Below are 17,208 nucleotides of genomic sequence, written 5' to 3'. Positions count from 1 at the left end.
TCTGCCTGAGAAAAGTGGAAGGAAATGTACTTAGACACCAGTTTGGCCACCAGGGCTAGAGCACTAAGTGGGCTCTTGTGGTTCCCAGTTCCAGGACTTGGGTCTTAGATGGAATTTCTGGACCTGCTCTGGGCCAGAAGGGAGCCCACTTCCCTGAAGGGTGAGTCCCAGGCCAGGCAGTCTTCAACACAAGCTGACTATAGAGCCTTTGGGCCTTAAGGGAATGTTAATGGAAGTTTGGCAGTACTCCCGTGGGCCTGAGGTGTTGATGGCCACAGAGTGAAGCTCCTCTGCTTTTGGATAGGGAAGGGAAATGTGGTAAGGACCATATCTTGTGATTTGAGTGTCAGCTCAGCCACAGTGCAATGGAAAACCAGGCTGATGTCTAAGGTATTTGACTCTAGCCCTGGCTCCAGGCTGGCAACTTTGGACAACCTCCCCTGGGGGCTACAGGAAATCACCTCTCTGAAGGGAAAGACAAAAGTCTAGGTGGCTTTGACACCTGCTGATTGTAGAGCTTCAGGGCTTTGAGTTAACATAGACAGTACCCAAGAAGTGGTTAGAGCTAGCCTTGGGTGAAACCTAGTACTATATTGTCTTCGTGTCTGACTCGATGCAGTCCTCAGGTGGTGGCCACAGGAATGCTTATGTAATGCCACCCCCAACTCCAGGTGGCTCAAAACAGAGAGACAAACTCCATTTGTTTGAGAGAATGTAAGGGAGGAGAACCAGAGTCTCTGCCTGGCAATCCAGTTAATTTTTCTTCATCTTGTCCAAGATGATCAAAGTAGCACCTTTACAAGAATCAAAGCATTATTGGACTTGGGGTCCCCCTAAAGCAGATACAGCTTAGATCCAACACCCAAGCCCTTTTGGGTATCTAGAAAGCCTTCCCAAGAAGGATGTTTATAAACAAACACAGTCTGGAAAGACACCACAGAATATCTAACTTTTCAATATCCAGACATAGACAAACATCTACAAGTATCAACACCATCCAGGAAAACATGACTTCACCAAATGAAGTAAATAAGGCACCAGGAACAAATCCTGAAGAAACAGAGATATGTGACCTTTCAGACACAAAATTCAAAATAGCTTTTCTGAGGAATCTCAAAGAAATTCAAGTTAACACAGATAAGAAATTCAGAATTCTATCAGGCATTCAACAAAAGGATTGAAATAATTTAAAAGAATCAAGCAGAAATTTTGGAGCTGAAAAAATACAATTGGCATATTGAAGAATGCATCAGTGTCTTAATAGCAGAATTGACCAAGCAGAAAACAGAATTTGTGAGCTTAACAACAGGCTATTTGAAAATATACTGTCAGAAAAATAAAATTTAAAAAGTATATAAAGCAGTAAAGAATGCCTATAGGGTCTAGAAAATAGCCTCAAAGGGGCAAATCTAAGAGTTACTGGCTTTACAGAGGAAATAGAGAGAAAGATAGGGGTAGAAAGTTTATTCGAAGGGATAATAACAGAGAACTTCCAAAACCTAGAGAAAGATACCAACTTTCAAGTATGAGAAGGTTGTAGACTTAAAGCAGATTTAACCCAAAGAAGACCACCTGAAGACATTTAATAGTCAACCTCCCAAAAATAGGGATTAACAAAAGGATCCTAAAAGGAACAAATAGAAAAGAAACAAATAATTACAATGGAATTTCAATACCTCTGGCAGCAGACTTTCAATGGAAAATGTACAGGCCAGGTGAGAGTGGCATATATTTAAATTGATAAAGGAAGAAAAAATTTTAGTCTATAATAGTATATTTGGCAAAATTATCTTTCAAACATGAAGGAGAAGTAAAGACTTTCCCAGACAAACAAAAGCTGAGAGATTTCGTTATCACCAGACCTGTTCTACAAGAAATGCCAAAGGGAGCACTTCAAAATAAAAGAACATTAATGAGCAATAAGAAATCATCTGATGATATAAAACTCACTGGTAATAGTAAGTACATACAAAAAAAGCATAGACTATTATAACATTGTAACCGTGGTACGTAAACTGCTCTTATCATAAGTAAAAAGACTAAACAATGAACCAATCAAAAGCAACAACTACACCAACTTTACAAGACATAGTGCTGTAAGGTATAAAAAACAACAAGAAGTTAAAAAGCAAGGGGATAAAGTTAAGGTATAGAATCTTCATTAGTTTTCTTTTGCTTATTTATTTGTTTTTGCAAACAGTGGTAACTTGTTATCAGCTTAAAATAATGGGTTACAAGTTTGTATTCACAAGCCTCATGGTAACCTCAACCCAAAAATCATAAAATGGATACCCAAAAACAAAGCAAGAAACTAAATCATATCATGATAGAAAATCACCTTCACTAAAGGGAACACAGGAATGAAAGAAAGATGGCAAGGACCAAAAACAATCAGAAAACATATAATAAAGATAAAATAATGGTAAAATGGTATAAGTTCTTGTTATCAATAATATCATTGAGTGTAAATGAACTAAACTCTTCAATCAAAAGATATAGATTGAATAGATTAAAAAGAAAAAACGTTGATCTGTTCCCTACATGAAATCCAATACATCTATAAAGACACGCACAGATTAAAAATAAGGAAAAGAAAAATACATTCCAAGCCAATCGCAATCAAAAAGGAGCAGGAGTAGCAATATTTATTTTAAACAATATAAACTCCAAGACAAAAACTATGTAGCAAAGAAGATCACTACATAATAATAAAGGAACTAATTCAGCAAGAGAATATGACAACTTTAAGTATAGATACACCAAACATTAGAGCACCCAGATATAAAAAGCAAACATTATTAGAGCTAAAGAGGTAGATAATCTTAATACAATAATAGCCGGACACTTTAACACCATACTGCCAGCAGTGGGCAGATCTTCCAGACAGAAAATCAACAAAGAAACATTGGACTTACTCAACACTCTACACCAAATGGGTCTAATAGTTATTTACAGAATATTTAATCCAAAAGCCACAGAATACACATTCTTTTCCTCAGCACATAGATCGTTCTCAAGGACAGACTATTGGTGAGGTAAGTCTTAAAATATTTTTTTTTAATCTGAGATTATGTCAAGCATCTTTTCTGATACATGGAATAAAACTAGAAATCAATAATAAGAGGAATTTTGGAAACTACACAAATAAATGGAAATTAAACAATATGCTCCCAAATGACCAGTGGGTCAATGAAGAAATTAAGAAGAAAATTGAAAGATTTCTAGAAACAAATTATAATGGAAACACAACATACCAAAACCTATGGTTACAGCAAAAGCAGTACCAAGAGGGAAGTGTATAGCTATATGTGTCTACTTCAGAAGGGATGAAAAACTTCAAATAAATAACCTTAATAATGTATCTTAAAGAACTAGCAAGGCCAAAGCAAACCAAACCCAAAATGAATAGATGGAAATAATAAAGATCAGAGTAGAAGTAAACAAAATTGAAATGAAGAAAACTATACAAAAAATTAATGAAACAAAAAGTTGCCTGTTTGGAAAGTTAAACATAATTGATAAATATTTAGCCAGACTAAGAAAAGTAAAGCAAAGATCCAAATAAATGAAGTCCAAAATGAAAAACTGATACTTCAGAAATTCAGAAGATCATTAGTGGCTACCATGAACAACTATATGCCCACAAGGTGGAAGATCTGGAAGAAATAGACAAATTCCTAGACACATATAATGTACCAAGATTGAACCAGGAAGAAACCCCAAACCTGAACAAACCAATAACAAGTAACAAGAGCAAAGTCATAATAAAATGTCTCTCAGTGCAGAAAAGCCGTGGACCCAACAGTTTCACTGTTGAATTTTACCAGACATTTTAAAAAGTGTTAACAGCAATCCTACTCATACTATTCTGAAAATGAAAGAGTTGGGAATACTTCCAAACTCATTCTACAAGGCCAGTATTATCCTAATACCAAAACCAGACAGATATATAAAAAAAAAAAAAAAAAAAAAAAAAAAAAAAAAAGAAAAGAAAAGAAAAGAAAGAAACTACAGGCCAATATTCTCAACAAATATTGATGCAAAAATATTTAATAAAACATTAGCAAACTAAATTCAACAATACATGAAAATTATCATTCATCTTGACCAAGTGGGATTTATCCCTGGGATGCAAGGATAGTTCAACATAGGCAAACCAGTCATTGTGATACAGCATATCAATAGAACGGAGGACAAAAATCATATGATCATTTCAATTGATGCTAAAAAAGCTTTTGATAAAATTCAACATTTTTTCATGGCAAAACTCATAGGAATATTAAATACTAGGTATAGAGGAGCATACCTCAACATAATAAAATATACATAAGACAGGACTATGGCTGGAAATACAAACTATGTGTGGGTATCCTTGCGTTCTAGATCTTACAGGAAAAAACAAAAGCTTTTCCTGTAAGATCTAGAACACAAAGATACACACTTTCACCACTGTTGTTCAACATAGTACTGGAAGTTTTACCTGGAGCAATTAGAAAAGAGAAAGATATAAATGGCATCCAAACTGAAAAGGGAATAATCAAATTATACTTGTTTGCAGATAACATAATCTTATAGTGAAACAAACATAAAAACTTCACTAGAAAACTGATAAATTCAGAAGAGTTGCAGGCTAAAAAATCAATGTATAAAAATCAGTACCATTTCTACAAGAACAGTTAAAAGTTTTTTTCATTTGAAATAGCCACAAGTAAAATTAAATACCTAGGAATTAACCAAAGAAGTGAAATATTTCTTTTTTTTTTTTTTTTGGTGGATCATGCTTTTTCTTTTTATTGCATTTTAGGTTTTGGGGTACATGTGAAGAACATGCAAGATTGTTGCATAGGTACACACATCGCAGTGTGATGTGCTGCCTTCCTCCCCATCACCTATATCTGGCATTTCTCCCCATGCTCTCTCTCCCTAGCACCCCACCCCCCGCTGGCCCTCCCCTATTTTCCCCCGACAGATCCCAGCGTGTGATGCTCCCCTCCCTGTGTCCATGTATTCTCATTGTTCAACACCCGCCTATGAGTGAGAACATGCGGTGTTTGATTTTCTGTTCTTGTGTCAGTTTGCTGAGAATGTTGGTTTCCAGGTTCATCCCTGTCCCTACAAAGGAAACGAACTCATCGTTTTTGATGGCTGCATAGTACTCCATGGTGTATATATGCCACATTTTCCCTGTCCAGTCTACCATTGATGGGTATTTCGGTTGGTCCCAGGTCTTTGCTATTGTAAACAGTACTGTAATGAACATTTGTGTGCATGTGCATGGGGTTGCTGGGTCAAATGGAATTTCTATTTCTAGGTCCCTGAGGAATCACCACACTGTCTTCCGCAATGGTTGAACTAATTTAAATGCCCACCAACAGTGTAAAAGTGTTCCTATTTCTTCATATTCTCTCCAGCATCTGTTGTCTCCAGATTTTTTAATGATAGCCATTCCAACTGGCATGAGATGTTATCTCAATGTAGTTTTGATTTGCATTTCTCTAATGACCAGTGATGATGAGCATTTTTCATATGTTTGTTGGCCTCATGTATGTCTTCTTTTCTAAAGTGTCTGTTCATGTCCTTTGCCCACTGTTGTCCTTTGGGCTTGCTTGGTTTTTTTCTTGTAAATCTGTTTTAGTTCTTTGTAGATTCTGGATATCAGCCCTTTGTCAGATGGGTAGATTGCAAAATTTTTTTCCCATTCTGTTGGTTGCCAATTCACTCTAATGACTGTTTCTTTTGCCATGCAGAAGCTTTGGAGTTTGATTAGGTCCAATTTATCTATTTTAGCTTTTGTTGCCAATGCTTTTGGTGTTTTGGTCATGAAGTCCTTGCATACACCTATGTCCTGAATGGTTTTTCCTAGATTTTCTTCTAGGGATTTTATGGTGTTAGGTTTGATGTTTAAGTCTTTAATCCATCTGGAGTTAATTTTAGTGTAAGGTGTCAGGAAGGGGTCCAATTTCTGCTTTCTGCACATGGTTAGCCAGTTTTCCCAACACCATTTATTAAACAGGGAATCCTTTCCCCATTGCTTGTTTTTGTGAGTTTGTCAAAGATTGGATGGTTTAGATGTGTTGTGTTGCCTCTGAGGCCTCTATTCTGTTCCATTGGTCTATAGCTCTGTTTTGGCATCAGTATCATGCTGTTTTGATTACTGTAGCTTTGTAGTATAGTTTGAAGTCAGGTAGCATGATGCCTCCTGCTTTGTTCTTTTTGCTTAGAATTGCCTAGGCTATGTGGGCTCTCTTTTGGTTCCATATGAAGTTTTAAGTGGTTTTTTTCCAGTTCTGTGAAGAAAGTAATTGGTAGCTTGATGAGGATAGCGTTGAATCTGTAAATTACTTTGGGCAGTATGGCCATTTTCACGATATTGATTCTTCCTAACCATGAACATGGAATGTTTCTCCATCTGTTTGTGTCCTCTCTTATTTCTTGGAGCAATGGTTTGTAGTTCTCCTTGAAGAGGTCCTTTACTTTCCTTGTTAGTTGTATTCCTAGGTATTCTATTCTCTTTTTAGCAATTGTGAATGGCAGTTCATTCTTGATTTGGCTTTCTTTAAGTCTGTTATTGGTGTATAGGAATGCGTGTGATTTTTGCACATTGATTTTGTATCCTGAGACTTTGTTGAAGTTGCTTATCTGTTTCAGGAGATTTTGGGCTGATAGGATGGGGTCTTCTAGATATACAATCATGTCATCTGCAAATAGAGACAATTTGACTTCCTCCTTTCCTATTTGAATACCCTTTCTTTCTTTTTCTTACCTGATTGCTCTGGCTAGAACTTCCAGTACTATATTGAATAGGAGTGATGAGAGAGGGCATCCTTGTCTAGTGCCAGATTTCAAGGGGAATGCTTCCAGTTTTTGCGCATTCAGTATGATATTGGCTGTTGGTTTGTCATAAATAGCTTTTATTATTTTGAGATGTGTTCTGTCAATACCTAGTTTATTGAAATTTTTTAGCATAAAGGGCTGTTGAATTTTGTAAATGGGCTTCTCTGCATTTATTGGGATAATCCTGTGATTTTTGTCTTTGGTTCTGTTTATGTGGTGGATTACATTTATAGACACGCATATGTTGAACTAGACTTGCATCCCCGGGATGAATCCTACTTGATCATGGTGGATAAGCTTTTCGATGTGCTGTTGCAATTGGTTTGCCAGTATTTTATTGAAGATTTTTGCATCTATGTTCATCATGGATACTGGACTGAAGTTTCCTTTTCTTGCTGAATCTCTGCCAGGTTTTGGTATCAGGATGATGTTGACTCATAAAATGATTTGGGAATGATTCTCTCTTTTTGGATTGTTTGGAATAGTTTCATAAGGATTGGTACCAGCTCCTCTTTGTATGTCTGGTAGAATTTGGCTGTGAATCGGTCTGGACCTGGACTTTTCTTGGGTGGTAGGCTCTTAATTGCTGCCTCAACTTCAGACCTTGTTATTGGTCTGAAGGGTTTCGGTTTCTTCCTGGTTTAGGCTTGGGAGGATGCAAGTGTCCAGGAATTTATCCATTTCTTCCAGGTTTACTAGTTTATGTGCATAGATATGTTTGTAATAATCTCTGATGATGGGTTGTATTTATGTGGAATCTGTGGTGATATCCCCTTTATCACATTTTATTGCATCTATTTGATTATTCTCTCTTTTCTTTTTTATTAATCTGGCTAGTGGTCTATTTTGTTGACCTTTTTGAAAAACCAGCTCCTAGATTTGTTGATTTTTTGATGGGTTTTTTGTCTCTACCTCCTTCAGTTCTGCTCTGATCTTAGTTATTTCTTGTCTTCTGCTAGGTTTTGAGTTTCTTGGTTTTGCTCCTCTAGCTATTTCAATTTTGACGATAGGGTGTAGATTTTAGATCATTCCTTGCTTCTCATGTGGGCATTTATTGCTATATATTTTCCTCTAGACACTGCTTTAAATGTGTCCCAGAGATTCTGGTATGTTGTGTCTTCGTTCTTGTTGGTTTCAAAGAACATCTTTATTTCTGCCTTCATTTCATTGTTTATCCAGTTAACATTCAAGAGCCAGTTGTTCAGTTTCTGTGAAAACTACAAACAGTGATGAAAGACATTGAAGAGGATGCCATAAAATAGAAAGATATCCCATATTCATGGATTGGAAGAATCAATATTGTTAAAATCTCCATACTACTCAAAGCAATCCACAGATGCAATGCAATCCCTATCAAAATACCAATGATATTCTTCACAGAAATAGAAAAACTGATCCTAAAATGTATATGAAACCACAAAAGACCCAGAATAGCCAAAGCTGTCTTAAGCAAAAAGAAAAAAACTGGAGGACTCACGTTATGTAACATCAAATTTTACTGCAGAGCTATAGTAGCTCCCATGGGTGGGGGAATAGGGGTAGATGAGGATTATTAATGGATACAAAAAATCATTAATTGAATGAATAAGGCCTAATGTTTGATAGGATAATAGGGTGACTGCAGTCAATAATAATTTATTGTTCATTTTGAAAGAAAGCTGTATAATTAGATTGTTTGCAAAATAAAGGATATGTGTTTGAGGGAATGGATATCCCATTTTCCATGGTGTAATTATTACACATTCATGCATGTATCAAAACATCTCATGTACCCTAGAAATATACATACCTACTATGTACCCACAACATTTAAAAATAAAAAATATTTCTAATCGAGCTGAAATCCATTATTTTCTAAACATAAATTAGAACCAAAGATAATTTACCTGTAATATACAATTATACCAATCATCAAAAATATGCTGTGATGTGGACATATTGGAATAAAGGAAAGACTTGATTGCTTTTTCACTTAGACCCTTTGAAGGATCCTTTGTTGTTGTGGTTGGCAGAATAATGGCCCTCCAACATGCTCATATCCTAACCCCTGGAACCTGTAAATATGCTATAGTAGGGTTGAAAAGAAGTGTATTTACTTCCCATCCCTAGGTCCATGGCTGAGGCACCTATAAAATGTAGACTAAGAGAAAAGCATAACAAATATATTTAATATAAATTTTGTGTGATGCAGAAAACTTCAGAAAGAAAAACCCAAAGAAATAAGAAAACCTGTGTGCTTTTGTTTAGGTTTAATGAAGAATGGGCCATCATGCAGAAGTATTATTGGACAAAGACAGTATGATCTGATGGGAATAAATTGGGGATAACTTAGCAAGATCTGTTTGTTCACATTCTCCTGGGCATCTCCTTGTCTTTGAGTGCATACCTTCCTTCTAGGTGTAAGGAAGGTAGCTCTGGAATAAAGCCTTTATGATCTGCATTAGGAGAGGAGGGCAAGGGGAAAGGTGAATGTGGCTATCCTGATTCCACTGGAATATTTGATCATTAATGATTTTAGGACATCTATATATACTCTTGGTATTAACTCTTTTTGTGATACACACATATATGTAATATATATATACATATATATATGCACACATTATACAGATATACAATTATATACATATATATATATATATATATATACACATAATTTTTTTTTCTCAAGTAAGGACAGTCCCATTTCTATCATCCTCACTGGGCCACTGAACATTCAGTTACATGCTTGTCCCTTAATGCATGTGAAGTTCTGAAACAGTAATTGAAGAAAGCTGTTGTAGGGAAGGTTCATCTTTGAAGAAATGACATCTGAGAAGTGAGGGATAACAATGCACAAGCTATGGGCCCCGCTGGGAGAAAGGCCATTCCACCAACAAAGCAAAGCAAGGCAAAACAAAACAGCACACAGGAGGCCTCTTTTTGTTTCTTACATGTTAAGCAAGGAGGCAAACAGTAAAATCATGAATAAAGAATATGTTCAGTTTCATAATTATCTTCTGCCCTGTATGTCTATACATTTAACATGTCAAGAAACATAGGAAATCTGTGCTACTTCACTTATTTACCAGATGTCACCAGATGTTTTTCACTGGAGTCTTCCTACTCATTTTAGTATGTTGTCCAGCACTAACCCCCAAATAAATCTTACCACCATTTATGAGCCCTCTCAGTTTAATACTATTTTTTCTACTAGAAGATACATTAAACGTCATAGTCTGATCTCCATTTTACCTCCAATATGGCAAAAACAGAACTCAATTTTATTTTAAATGTCCTAATTATCTATTTTGTTAGGTTTCTGGATGTGCTATTTCCACGTGGAGAGATAGATTAGTTCACAGTTTTGATTCTTTTGGATACGTAGTAATTATACCTACTAACACAGTGCTTCTGTCTTTCACGTGAAGTCCTGTCTTCATGGTCTTTTCATAGCCAAACTTCTTTTCTCAAAACCAAAATTTAAAACCTGTATCTGTTGTACGTAGCTCTCTTTATTGCTTGTTTGAACCCCCTCCTTTGCCAAATCACTTTGTACTAAGTGCAACATCCTTGGCACTTACTTTATTTGCATTTTCTACTTTATACTGACTGTTTTCTTCTCTGCAGCTTCGGTGCTGTCTTTTCTGTAAAGTACATTAGCTTTGTTCTCTGTATAGAAGAATACTGACAATGTTGAGGTTAGGCTTGTCTCATCTGCACATAGACCTATAGCATTTTGAGAGGAGTTTTTTGAATTCAGATGAAAAATATGATCATAGATCATGATGCACAATGGAAAATTCAAACACAAATAGAGTTATTGATTTTAAAAATTCATTTCAGAGAAATTTTGAGAAGTGAAGAGTCTTAAAATTAGGAGAAGAGTCTGAACGAGAGTCGAAGAGACTCTTTGATTTATTTTTACAGAGTTGATCGTCTCTCTCGCCACTTTGCATTTGAATTTGCTGCATTATGAAATTGAAGACTTCACATCAAATCTCTATTAACTCGCTGAATAGAATTCCATATGGATAGCTGTTGTTTCAAAGGGTGTTATTTGCCTCCAATAATGACCGAAAAATAATACATATAGATTTGCTGACAAAGTGTGAAAAGTATATTACTATACTCATTTTTATTGGAAAGATCATCTGGTTTTGATAAAGATGAAAATAAATCTTTGGTTAGAACATGTTTGCCCCCAGAAGTGCCATAGATAGTACAGTCAAGTAGTTTACTTGCAAGGGCAGTAGCTCAGGATATGTGCCTTTTAGTTATGTTATGTTTAATGTATATATTTTATAGCAATAATTTATATAAGATTTTTTTAAAGAATACATTGCCAGTTTGTTGGCATGGACACATAAGCTCAAACAATTTTAGCTTAGTAACTAGTTTTTTCTATATGTTTTACCACTTCCCCTATTTTTAAGATTTTTGTAAATAAGGTAAATTGATAGTAGACTTATATAAAATCTTAGTTTGAGTACGTATCAGTATTTGTTCTATTTATCCAACCAAAAGCATTTAATTAAACAGCCTCTTTGCACAAGCCACTGTGTAAAGTTGTTGAAAGAAGATGGTAGAAGCAGTGTTCAATAAATAAATGTTGTTTTCTTGCAAGTTTTATATCTTTAAAATAGTAACATTGAAGTGACTTATGCTAGGAGAAAAATAGCTGTTACTTTGTAGTGGAACGTATTGCCATATGGTTATTTTTGCATAACAAGATGGAAATACATGAAGAATATTTACTATTTGGGAAGTACTGTGCCAAGTGTTTTCAACAGTCTGTATCATTTAATTTCCATGACATCCGTATGTAGATGAAGAAACTATGGAATGAAGTTAACTCATTCACCCAGCTAGCAAGTGGCAAAGTATTGTATAGTGTAGCCCTATTTCAAATACACGAGAAAAAGATGTTAATTATCATGGATATGATGCATGTCAGGTTTGCTACCAGCTGTAACGCTTACTAAACCTATTGCAAACAAGTGACTTGACTTATATTTGCCTTGGTTTAACATCTATATATGTAAAAAAGAAAAATCATTGTCTTACTTTCTTAGGGTTCCTGAAAGAATAAACTGATTAACATATGTTAAATGCTTGCCATTGTAGATGTCTGATAATTTTTAGTCATTTTGTTTTCTTTTTTTTTACTGCTACAACCCTGAAACTATAGCAAGACAGATTTCAGGTACAGCAGGTTTCATTTCAGAATATTCTGACCAGTAGAGTTCTACACTGATACGATTTGTTGCCTCAAAATGTACTGTGCTGCTTATCACTAGACACATGTACTGCTAATTTGGCATAAGACTGTTATTTCACTCTGTGGCTGGAGAGAAAGCAGTGAAATATCTATTTATTTACTCATAAACCTTTAATGAGTTTCCATTTGTGCTAGTTATTAAGACAAATGCAGTGAAACTAAATGGCAAGTAAGGCACAGCTTACGTTTTCAAGAAGGTTGCTATACACTAGGGGAGAGGAAAAAGAAACTGACATTAAAATGTGATAGAATTCAGTGTTATGTTAAGGGAATACTAACACTTGTATTTCAGGACGCAAGAATCGTAAGGGCAGAGGCTTTGTCTTGTTCTCTGTTGAAACCCCAATGCTTTTGGCAGCACCTTGCACATCACAGGGTCTCAATAAATACTTAAATAAAGATAAGAGGAAACAAGGGGAGTCTTCTTGAAGGTCGTAACAAGTAGGTATTAACTCAAGAGAAGAAAAAAATATATTCCAGAATGTAGTTATCACTTCTAGAAAATCTTAGAATGAAATAGTCATATGTAGTTTCAGGAAAGTGTAAGCAGTTTATCATGAGTGGTGGTTAAGTCAAAATAGGGAAAATAAAAGGAAGATCTTGAGGATTCCGCATAAGGATTCCATGGGTCAATGGGGAAAAGGTGTGAGCAAGATAGCCCCAACGTGCTATCGTCAGATTTGCCTGTCAGTAAAAGAACTATAGTCACAGTTGCAGAGTGAATAATGGTTGAGATGGACAAAAAGAGAAATGAAACAAAATTATACATTAAATATCATTTTTAAATATTACTATCTTAATATATGGCTGAGTGCAGAGGCTCACAGCTGTAATCCCAGCACTTTGGGAGGCCGAGGCAGGCGGACCACCTGAAGTCAGGAGTTCAAGACAACCCTGGCCAACATGATGAAATCCCATCTCTACTAAAAATACGCATATTAGCTGGTGGTGCCTGTAATCCAAGCTACTTGGAAGTCTGAGGCAGGAGAATCACTTGAACCTGGGAGGCAGAGGTTGCAGTGAGCCAAGATCTTGCCAGTGCACCCCAGCCTGGATGACAGAGTGAGATTCCATCTCAAAATAAAACAAAGCAAAATCTTTTTATAGATGATTTAAGCATACTTTTAAATTAAATCTAAATTTCTCTCATTAAGAAGCTACTAATGATATGCTCATAGTCTCTGAAACTCTCAGCTAAGAAAAATGTTAGAAGTAAACATGCAGATATAGGAGGTTAAAATCAAGTTATTGATGTTTAATTCTGTCGATACATGACAGAAAGCACAGTTATGAGATTTCATAGCCTGACTGAAAAGCACTCAATATTTAGTTAGAAGGAAACAATACATCCTTATTATTGAAAAGCAACACTATGAAACAAATCACTCTGAGAATTCACTAGAATGACTTTCTTAATTAACACTTTTAAAAGAAATTGTGCTGGAAATTTTGAATACGTCTTTGAAAGAAAAACATTTTCCATTTTACTGACAAACAGCAGAATTTCATGAGATTTTTCTTTTTTAGAGCGATTTTAACTTTAATGACTAACAATTGTTTATATTTTCATAAAATTAAATCTCCACTTTGAGTTTCAACATTTGAAATGTAGGTCCTTCTTAAGTTAATCTTAAGATAGAAATCTTTGTGTAATAGGTTTTATACCACCACTCAGTGTAAAGCATATATTTTCTCTTGTATTTTAATTTAATTTTTGATATATCAAGACTTAGCTGATTGAAATGTTTTCAATCTGAAAAAAACAAAAAAGACATTTTGAGGCTTCTGTTATTGTACTAATTCCTTGGTTTCTAAAGTTCTATTTCCTAAATTGGAGGAGTTCCAAATGTTATTTTAAAAAGTTTAAATGCTGCAACTTCCAACTGAATAGAGAAGGTTCACACAGAACCTTTCCCAAGGGAATATATGTATATATTGCTAATACATCAGCTTACGGTTACCTCAAATATGAAACAAGGAATTTGGGACATGTGTATATTACACACCACTTTCTATGCTATTACTACATCCTAGCAGAAACATGCATGATACCTGAATAAAAGTAAATGCTTCCTCTGTGGTAATATACTTATGAATAATACAATTCTAGCAATTTATTCTTATCTCAACTAGCAGTATTATATAATTATCACCAGAACATATCGGAAAATGAAAATGTGCATTTTCATACTTTGCACAGATAATGAGTACTTGAGTGGTTTTTGTTGTATAGTAAATTATAATAATTCTTGGGGCATTAAATAAATATTACATTCTAGAAAACATCACAGAACTGAACAGTCCAAACTTGTAGCACAATCTCCACTCATGCGCTTTCTTAGTTAATTGTATTTGTAAATAATTAAGAGAAAAGAAACATTCAAAGTATATGTTATATATTTCTTCATATCTTCACTACTTTCCCCAAAGGAAAAAAAAAATCTACTGGTTGGAATCCAGAGTTTGTACTGAGTTACATTTACTAATATCACCATCTAGAAGGTTGAAAATACATTTTCTTGAATGATTACAATAAAACAAGTGAGAGGGTGAGCTACAATAAGGAGACTAAGAGGGTTTGCAAATTCCATGGTTTGTTTGAAAAGGAAATTTTACCTTTTATTCTAGTCACAATTGATCAAAAGTATGTGTACACCTATATAATTGTAATTTATAATACTTGTCAAATGTCTTTATTTAGGATTTGTAAAACTCACCCAGAAATCTTGATTGATATATGTGGCTATAGTTTTAATCTGTTTAAAACTATAGGAAATTTCATTGAAAAAAGTGCCATAATTTATTGTAGGTTTTTAATCATTTTACATATTTTAAAGAACTTGTTCTGTTGCTGACATAGAATTTTCCTGATAAAAAATCATCTGTCATGGAGGGCAACTTTCTCAACTTTATAGATAATATCTACAAAAATTCTAGAGCTACCATCATACCTAAAAGTAAGAAACTAGTACCTTTGCTACTAAACTTAGAAACAAGGCAAGGATCCTCTCAACATTCTTTCTTTTCGAAATTGTACTAGAAGTATTAACTAATGTAAAAAAAAAAAAAAAAGGTGGGGGGATATACAGTTTGGGTAGAAAATAGTAAAACTGTCTTTCTTCCCACAGTAAATATGACTATCTGGTAGAAAATCCATAAGAATAAATAATCAAAAAATCCTGGAACTAATAAGTGTTTATAGCAAGGTTACAGGATACAAGATTAATATAAAAAAGTCAATCACTTTTCTATATACTAGCAATGAAAACATGGAATTTGAAATTGAAGAGATAATATTATTTACATTAACAGAACTCAAAAGGAAATACTCAGGTATAAATCTAACAAAATATCCACAAGATCTATAAAAGAAAAGTTATAAAACTTCAGTAAAAAAAAAAATCAAAGAACTAAACATATGAAGAGATATCACAGGTTCATGGATTGGAAGACTCAATATTGTCAAGATGCAGTTCTCCCCAATTTGATCTACAGATTCAATGCAATCCCAATCAAAATACCCCCAAAATTTTTATAGATATAAACTGATTCTGAAGTTTAAATGGATAGACAAAGACACAGAATAGCCAACACAATACTGAAGGAAAGAACAAAGTCAGAGAACTGATTCTACCTGACTCCAAGAATTACTATAAAGCTTAATAATCAAAATAGTGTGTTATTGATAAAAGAATAGATAGACAGATAAATGGAAAAGAATATAAAGTCCAGAATAGACCCACACAAATATAGTCGACTGGTCTTTGACAAAGGAGTAAAGTCAATACAATATAGAAAAGATAGTATTCAACAAATGGTGCTGGAAAAACTGAATATTCTTATTAAAAAAGTCAATCTGAAAAGAGATCTTAACACCCTTCATAAAACTTAATTCATATACCTAAATGTAAAACTCAAAACTATAAAATTTTTAGAATATAACAGGAGAAAACATAGATGACCTTGGGCATGGCAATAATTTTAGACAAGACTGTCAGAAAATATTTGCAGATGTATCTGATAAAGAACTTCTATCGAAAATAAACAGAGAACACTGAATTCTCAATAGTAAGAAAATGAACAACCTGATTTAAAAATAGGCAAAAGACCTGCCAACATTTACTTTATCAAAGAATATAAAGAGGTGACAAATAAGTATAAGAAGAGATCATCCACAATATGTCCTCAGAGAAATATACGTTAAAACAAGATATTAGTATTAAAAAGGCCAAAATCCAGAACACTGGTAACTAAAAAAGCCAGCCAGTATGCAGGAATACTCATTTATTGCTGGTAGGATTGCAAAATAGCACACTCACTTCAGAAGACACTATTGCACTTCTTTACAAAAGTAAATATATCCTTACTAAATGATCCAACAATCTCATTCCTTTACGTAAAGGAGCTGTAAACGATGTCCATATAAAAACCTGCACACAGATGTTTATAGCAGCTCCATCAATAAGACAAAGAGAAACTAAATGCATATTACTAAGTGAAAGAACTCAATCTGAAATAGCTATATACTGTATAATTCCAACTATACAACATTCTGGAAAAGGCAAAACTATGGAGACAGTGGAAGGATGAGTGGTTCACAGGGGTTATGAGGGCAGAAAGAATAAATATGCAGAGCACAGAGGATTTTTAGAGCATTGGAAAAAAATGGTACTATAATGGTGAATACATGTCATTTTGCATTTTTCCAACTCCATAGGATGAACACCAAGTGTGAGCCCTTATGTAAAATGTGGACTGTGAGTGGTATTGATGTGTTAATGTGGGTTAATCAACTATATCAAATGTACTACTTTAGTGGAGGATGTTGATAATGAGAGAGGCTACATGTACATGGGGCCAAGGATTACATGGAGTATCTCTGTACCTCCCTCTCAGTTTTGGTATGAAACAGATATTGCTTTACAAAAAATAAAGTTTAAAACAAACATCAGCTCTCATTCTTATCATTGGTTTCTCTATATAATGTATCACTTTTTCCTGACCATTTCAATATTTTTTCCTCTGTAATTTTCTTTTTTCTTTTAGTTTTTCTTTTCTTTTCTTTTTTCTTTTTCTTTTTCCTTTTTTTGTTTTTTGTTTTTTTTTTTTTTTTT

This window comes from Cebus imitator, unplaced genomic scaffold (genome assembly GCF_001604975.1).
Source record: "Cebus imitator isolate Cc_AM_T3 unplaced genomic scaffold, Cebus_imitator-1.0 Scaffold80, whole genome shotgun sequence".
NCBI lineage: Eukaryota > Metazoa > Chordata > Mammalia > Primates > Cebidae > Cebus > Cebus imitator.
Note: the sequence above shows the minus strand (reverse complement) of the source record.